Genomic DNA, 7,373 nt, shown 5'->3' with positions numbered 1-7,373 from the left:
CATGTGCCCACGGTTATACATATACTTTTCATACTGTTTTGAAACATTGAAATCTCGTGGTCAATCTTATATTACTGTTACAACTTAAACTATAGCTCACCAACTTTATTGTTGACGTTTTTAAGCATGTTTTCTCAGGTGCTTAGAGGTTTGTTGCTTCCGCTGTTAGACTTGCTGTCATGCTGTTTAGACTTGCTGTTAAGGACCTGCTGTGTTAGATATCCGCTACATAACTTAGAGATGTCTCAATTATGGAACTTTTCTTTTGCATTCGTAATTTATGTTATTTTAAAAAATAATGACTTTGTAACGACCTTTGTGTCACGTTATCTTTGGTAAACGCTATGTCTTTTTATAAATGCAAACTGGTTTTCAAACAGCATATAGTGTTTGACCTTGTAATGATCCTGTTGTTGATGATCCGTACACGATGGTTTTGTACGGGGCGTCACAGTAATGCTGTGCGTAAGAAAAATTTAGAATTTTTATTGATAATACTGTCACACATACAACATTTTTGTGTAATATCTTCGTATGGGGTGATCAAGTCCCAATCAGAAAATTACAAAAAGTGTATTGTGTTGTCGCCTGAACTGAGGAAAAAAATTAAAAATCTGATAAAGTCTGCGCTGCAGGATTTATGTTATTATACTGTATTCCGTTCAGCGGTCTGCGTCTTGTTGTTAGTTTGTCCACATTTTGGGTGGTTTGAAATACCCGTTCACATTATTTCTACTGAACAACTGCCTCGATGATCCCCTCCTGACAAAATTCCCTGGAGCTTCATAAACAACTGATATTTCCCTTGCGGTCCATCATATTCAGAGTGTATCACTGCTACACCGTTTGGCGTTGATTGCTCCAAATTTGCGAAGGGTCCGCCTACCGAACAATGCATTGAACCGTGATCTACCATCAAGAACTGTAAAGTCCACAATTTCTGTTCGGACCAAAGGGTGTGTTCCCAATGTTACATCCAGTTTCACCTTACCAACTGCCTTCATTGACTCACCCGTGATGCCAGCAATCTTTAAGTTCGTGTAGCGTAGCCTATCCTTCACGCTGAACGGATATTCCTTAAAACAATGCAAATATAAAATATCTGCCTCACTACTTGTATCAGTATAAATTCGAGTGATGTTTCTGTTTGCAATTACAGCTGAAATGACCACAGGCTCTTCTGACAATAGCCAATTTGGAATGGTATGAAATATGATTGGAGCGTACATCCAGCTTTCCGTCTTGCGTTCTCCATCTGTTTCATTTTCCTGTTCCTCATTCCATATAACCTTGATGTGCATTTCAAGAGTTGGATCCCTTTCATCACTCCGTTCTTCCCTTCTGTTCCAGTCACGTCGTCCACCGTGACGCACTTTTTCCTGCCAAGCAAAACGCTTGTTTGGATCATTTCGTCGATACTTTTTTCCTGGCAAAAGATGATTCAGCTCGCCAGCCTTGATCTTTGCAATAATCTCTCTCATTAATGACTTGCAATTATCTGTATAATGTCCATATGCCTCATGGAAGTCACACCATTTGTCACTCTGTGGTCCCTGACGCTCTTCCATTGGCGGTGAAGGGTGAAATGATTCCTTAATTGGCTCTGTAAACAAAATTTCTTTTGGAGTTTTGGTTAATGCCATGATAAGTGGATGCCTGTCTAATGACTTTCGATGGTGATAATTGTCGTTTGAATGGTTATTTCCCCTCCAACCGCTCTGCTGTTTCTGGTAATTACTGTCATAACCCCATTGTCTCTGATAATTGTCATTCCTGTTCCGCTCTCCGCCTTGCTGCCTGAAGTTTCTCTGGTAATTATCCACTCTTGGATATCCCATTTCACCTGCTTGTAAATGCTTCTGAGCAATACCCAACGCTTGATGCAATGTTTTTGGAATATCATAACGCAAAGCATGAATTAATCGTGCAAAACGTCGCTGATCGAGACAAAATATAAATCCTGAAACAAGCTGAGATTCTGGTATGTATGGTATTTTCTGACATTCAATGGTATAACGTTTCATAAAATCACTCAGTGATTCATTCTGGTGCATTGTTATCTCATGTGCATCAAGATGTGACAACATGCAGCTTCTCAAGCTTTGATACTGCATCACAAACTTTTCCCTCAAATCAAGAAAACTGGTAATGCTCCTTGGTGGCAAGCTAGCAAACCACTCCCTTGCCATTTTCTGCAATACCATTGAAAACATATGACACGCAGTTTCATCTTCCCAATGTTGCAACCTCATAACACCTTCAAACATAGTCAGAAAATCTTCTGGATCTGTTGTACCATCATAAACACTGATAGATGGAATTCCCAAATTTCTTGGTAATGGATAATCTGCAATTCGAGGGATAAAATACTGTGTTGACTCTGCGATTGTTGGCGATTTGATAGCTTCATCTCCAGTAATCAAAGCAAACAAATTATCCACAGCTGTTGCACGGATGGTTGGTTGTGCTAATTTTTGCATAAATCGTGATGGCGCTGTTTTAATCAAAATTCCATCCAGTAACTTGCTTGCCATTTCTTCAGTCATAAAGAATTGTTCACCTTCTTCTTCAAAATTCCAATCATTATCCAAAAATCCCTCATCACTGTGTTGATTCTCCGAATCATCAACTAAGGCATTCAACTGATTGAATAGCTTGAACAATTGTGATTTGGAAATTGACATTCCTTTGCCGTTATGTTTAGCGTTCACATCAGAAGTCTTCTTAAAAGAAACATTAGGTGTACCTCGCCTGGGTTTCCACATTCCTGCACTGGAACCTCCCATCAATGGTTTTCTCAATCGTGGTATGGTTTCATGAACTTGATCATCTGCTGTGTCAGTGTGCAAATGATCTTCTTCTTCAACAAAAGTCTCTTCAAGAGTTAACTGATCAACTGGTATATTTTCAATAAGGTTTTCATCGACTGGTTCAAGTGTTGTTTTTGAAGAAAATGTTTCAGTTGCCTTCGTGCTCTTGGTGGTTTTGGTGGTCTTTGAGACGGGTGGCGCCATCTGTTAGTACGATTTTCCGTATAGCGGCTGTAAGGTACTAGTACAGAAGATTAGCTGCTCAGCGTGTGGCGTATACTGTTGATTGTTGTTTGCCCTCGAGAAATAATCTCTGCAGACCCGGAACACAGATATAAAATCTGTGGGGTGGCCTCAATCAATCTGTGGATCAGTCTGTAATGATCCGTCTAGCGTACTGCTGCTAAGCGGCTAATGTGTTTTAGAGTGAGAAGGAACTGTGCGAGAGAGAAAGTGTACTTCTCTCTGACTGAAGTTCAGATCAGAATGATGTGAAATGTGGTGACTCAGGGGGTCTATTTATAGGCGTAGAATGTCCGAAATTCACGGGATACACGTGTTAATCACTGAATGGTTCTGTTACGTGAAGTATCCAGAATGTCGGTGGCGTGTGCTGATGTGGCTGCGTGCCGTTCACGCGCTGAGTTAAAGGGCTTATGCATAAAAGCTGCCTGCAGGGCTTACGCTTGACGCTGGGCGGCCTGTTAAACACTGGGCTGCGGATACTGAACACCGCTAGATTTTGTTATTTTTTGTGCTCTTTGATCGATTTTTCTGTATAAAATGATGCTTTTATGTGTGTATCTCCTAGGATACACCATTAGAGATTGACCATCTATTCCTTTACGAGATATGGAGAAGGTAGAATAAAAGCAATTATTTTTCTATCGGAAAGTAAAAGGAGTCGTTCCTCGAGCATAACAAATCTTTCTCCATCGGAGCATAAAGATACATTAACTAGTATAGTAAAAGTTCTCAAGAGAAGTAAATCATATCACAATAGAATCATATGTTTATATAATATATTATTGTAACAATGAAAGAGATATTGAATGATATCAACAAGCATATGGTCAGCCGCGCGTTGCAGCGGGCAATCAGATAAACATTTTTACTAAGGCGTTTAACTTGGTTAACTGTTATACATTAGCAGGTTGGCAATAGTTTTTTATAGCTGATTTACAAAACCACGTTTAGTTTACAAAAGTGTTAGTACACATTATGTAGGATAATATCTTCTAAGATGCCAAAGTCGTATGCTCGTTCGTTCTTTGCATATTGTCTTATTCCTTTTTTTTTCCCTTGGTTTCTTTAACAGGGTTATCCGCGTTTATAAACTATTTGTTAGTATTAGTAATAAGTTGAATGTATAGGCAATCCATACATACACACTTATATAGCAAATCTATGTTACCTCTTGCCATAGGAGCCTCCCGTTTGATGTGAAGTTGTTGTAGATGCAGAAAATTTCTGAAGTGCTCAGCGAAGTTGCAGCATATCAGCATGTGGTCAATCGTTTCAACATCATCGTTACAAACTGGGCATCTCGCGGGGTCCAAGTAAATTCCCCGTTTGTCCAACTCAACTCGAACCACATGCCATAACTTGATCCTCTAATAAATCATGCACATTCACACATTTAAATCTAACAACAATTTCAGTAACCATTTCTTGACAATAAACATCAAATATCTAAAAGTTCAGAATCAACCTATAAAAAACAATAAAATAAATCTCATACTCCGTAATATATTAACAATAGTAATTTGCTTTTTTATAATAAAATGCGAGAGGGGAAACCTTTGACGATACGCAGATCATTAATTGGCAAAGAGCATCACCGAAAGTGCATTGGACGATTCGCATGGAGCAAAACTTCTATTAACAACAACTTTATTTGATACATTGGCTGTTACACAACGGGCCTTGCGACTACGTGCTAATATAAGACAAAACACGGCTTTATAAAAACCTTTCTGTAAACGCATACACAATCAGTGACCACAAAAAAGAGAACGAAGATATTAGTCACTTAACAAAATTTATCCATATAAAGATTCAAACTTTGCAGGTATAGGATAAAATATATTTTATCATATCACCTGAGCAAAAACCGATGCTGCTCTCAAAAATATATTCCCAAGTTGGATTCTCAAAAGACTTAGTTTCACCAGCGTTGAATGAATCTTGTTTCATTAAAATCCATTCTTTTGGCAAGTCTTCTAACCTATGTCGAGAATGGTAGGAAACGGATGGAAGCTGAAGCTACAAATCAGAAACACCGTCTTTAAAATGAAACTTCGGCAATCTATTTTAAGTCAACAAATAAAAAAATAGCACAAAGGTCAACATATGCCACATCAATCGATTATGGCATTACAGAATGAAACTAAAACTAACCAAAAATAAGACACTCACCAATTGATTAATCAAAGCATAGAAGCTGGAATGATTGTCGGTCGTATGGGGTATCAGCATCAGGCATGTCTTCTGAGTTAGCACCACTTTGTATTGGTACTGATGAAGGATAAATTGTAGAACAGTTAATTACCTTTTAAATTAAACAGAAAATGATGAATAGTAAATTCAATCTTCAGAACTTAGGACATAAACATACAGAAATCCGAAGACGTTATTCTGCATGATCCAGGTTATTAAATGTAAATACTAAGAAGCAAAGACCTCAATAATTTCCAAGTCAATCGTAAGAAAGTTTGCACTGTAAAACTTTGAAGAAGTATATCAACAATTTTAGAAGAGAAAATATGTCTGAATCACTACCAGCAATTGTATTTCACATGTCTTTAATTCAAGAAAATTTTATAAGGAAAGAAAAGAAGAATTAGGCTCAGATATGTACAAAGTCAAACAAGAGGAAACGAATCATCATGGCTGCAACGTGTACGTTGCCTTGCCAACTTGCGTGCGTACCACGTCTTGCCTTTTAGAATATACGATAATTCAAGCCAGATGCTAAGATGGCAGCCAAACTCCATGGATGTTGCCCAAAAACAACCCAACGCTTGCTCACAAAACTCGCAGAAAATCATCATCATAAACCCAGTTAGCAATTAAATGATATTAACCATATATTAAAGAAAATAAAAACGATAATAAGACTCAAAACATTAAACATCAAGTAGATAGACTGTAGCAAAAAAGATGTGCTCGACATGACACATATCTAAAGATGGATTGATTTCTGTTCAGCCCTCTGAAAATAGGATAGAGCTACAGGAGCAACCACAACCAAATACACAAAAACTGAATAAACACAAACACGAAAACGCAACATAACACATATCTGTCCACTCAAAGAAGAGCAACTCATATACCTTGTGTCGTGAGTGATGCAGACAGTGAGTATTGAGAATTAAAAACGGGTGAAACATGCCCTGCAAATCAGATATTCATAAACATAATTATTAACAAAAAGGATATTCAATCACAATACTAAAATTTCAACATTACCCAACAACACAAACATAAACATACCTATAATATTAGAATAATCAACTGTCGACACACCGCTATTGGCACAAAACACAGACTTAGCCGGAACAGAAAACGCATCATATCGATTTCGATTACTTCGTCCCAAAAAGAGACCAACGCTATTATCATCAATAACTGATGATTTTCTTACATGTCTCTGTTTCGTATTTGAAGAATTCGAGCAAGCACCACTACTCACACCGACAGGAACGCACACCAGCTAAATTTCAAATTACTTATGACCAGATTTCTTTGCTTTAAATAACTCAAGTGCTTTAAGAACGCAACAGAGAATAAAAAATATCAACCTAATATTGAAGTGAAATATTTAACTTAAAAATGACAATATCAGAAGTCATGCATAATCTATCTATTGATATAATTGATACCAGTAGAACATTACAATTTACGATTGCCAAAATCATATACAGCTCATTTGTGCCTCATATGTCATAAAAATTTAACCTTTAATAATTAGGGTTCGATGATAAATAGCGCAAATATGTTCTTTTAATTCAACGAATAAATAACAAATCTAAAATTAATCATCTAGTCATATATCCAAAATTAACGAACCCTAAACACTAACAGCTGGTAATTCGACGACATAGACGATGACGGTGCTTGTGACAGAGTAGGTAACAGGGGGACAAAGCGACAACGCTATGGCCGTAGAAGGGACGATGACGGTGGTTTTAATGGTTTGGATTAGAGGCGACGAAGACGACACCGGATGACGTTGCTTGTGACAGAGGTAACGATGGTTGTGACGAAGTTGATTACGGGGCAGGGGCGAACCTACCCTTTAAGGTATGGGGTACTATTACCTCACACGATTAATTTTTTTTTTTAAATAATCTATAATCCAAACTGTGTAGGACACCACTAAATTTAAGTACAGAACCCCATATATATTCAGGATTTATAGATTTATGAAGGTAAACGACCACTAAAATACCCTTCAAACATAATTTGTAACAGAAAAAAAATTTAGGACACCATTGAATTTTAATCCTAGATTCGCCACTGTTACGGGGGAAAAAGTCGACGGCGGTTACGCCGGATATG

At 37.6% G+C, this 7,373-nt stretch overlaps 1 long non-coding RNA gene across 3 annotated transcripts; it reads right to left on the bottom strand.

The window, feature by feature from the left end:
- Window positions 1–3,864: 3,864 nt before the first annotated feature.
- Window positions 3,865–7,109, bottom strand: LOC139861915 (uncharacterized). 3 transcript variants are annotated; one of them, XR_011764004.1, is made up of 7 exons: window positions 5,671–7,109; window positions 5,428–5,529; window positions 5,229–5,327; window positions 4,913–5,075; window positions 4,611–4,786; window positions 4,225–4,521; window positions 3,865–4,147 (listed from the first exon to the last, which is right to left on the bottom strand). It is a non-coding gene; the product is annotated as an uncharacterized lncRNA (long non-coding RNA). The 3 variants fall into 3 exon arrangements; XR_011764000.1 differs by having other exon boundaries at window positions 3,868–4,147; window positions 4,225–4,423; XR_011764005.1 differs by lacking the exon at window positions 5,428–5,529 and having other exon boundaries at window positions 3,869–4,147; window positions 4,225–4,423.
- Window positions 7,110–7,373: the final 264 nt, after the last annotated feature.

Source organism: Rutidosis leptorrhynchoides, chromosome 1 (genome assembly GCF_046630445.1).
Source record: "Rutidosis leptorrhynchoides isolate AG116_Rl617_1_P2 chromosome 1, CSIRO_AGI_Rlap_v1, whole genome shotgun sequence".
NCBI lineage: Eukaryota > Viridiplantae > Streptophyta > Magnoliopsida > Asterales > Asteraceae > Rutidosis > Rutidosis leptorrhynchoides.
The sequence above is the reverse complement of the archived record's forward strand: the minus strand, read 5'-3'. Positions and strand labels throughout refer to the sequence as shown.